Below are 335 nucleotides of genomic sequence, written 5' to 3'. Positions count from 1 at the left end.
AAACTCATGTAACCTGGTCCCCCTGTTCAGGTGAAGAAACTGCAGATGACTTGCCCCAGAACACACACCATATGAATGCTAGGATCAGGACAAGACACTATCCTGTTACAACCCATTTAATCAAGCAGAACAGTCAGAACTCCTTACCAGTTCTCTGCATTATCAGAATTCCTGGTAGAATCAGGTGAGTGAGTGAGAGAAGTCGTTCAGTCATGTCTGACTCTTTGCGACCCCATGGGGTCGCAGGGTGGGGTTTGGCTCCCTGAGTTTCACTCACACTTCAAGGGTTGATAACTATTTCTGCGGTCACTTACACGTGTGATCAATTGGCTCTA

The 335-nt window shown here is 46.9% G+C and overlaps 1 protein-coding gene across 2 annotated transcripts in view; it reads right to left on the bottom strand.

Annotated features, from left to right (window-relative positions):
* LOC104985031 (spleen trypsin inhibitor I) overlaps positions 1-335 on the bottom strand; it is an 8,354-nt gene that overhangs the window by 1,575 nt on the left and 6,444 nt on the right. The gene's annotated exons all lie outside the window — the stretch shown is intronic.

This window comes from Bison bison, unplaced genomic scaffold, assembly GCF_000754665.1.
Source record: "Bison bison bison isolate TAMUID 2011002044 unplaced genomic scaffold, Bison_UMD1.0 scf7180017864038, whole genome shotgun sequence".
Taxonomy (NCBI): domain Eukaryota; kingdom Metazoa; phylum Chordata; class Mammalia; order Artiodactyla; family Bovidae; genus Bison; species Bison bison.
Note: the sequence above shows the minus strand (reverse complement) of the source record. Positions and strands in the feature narration are given on the sequence as shown.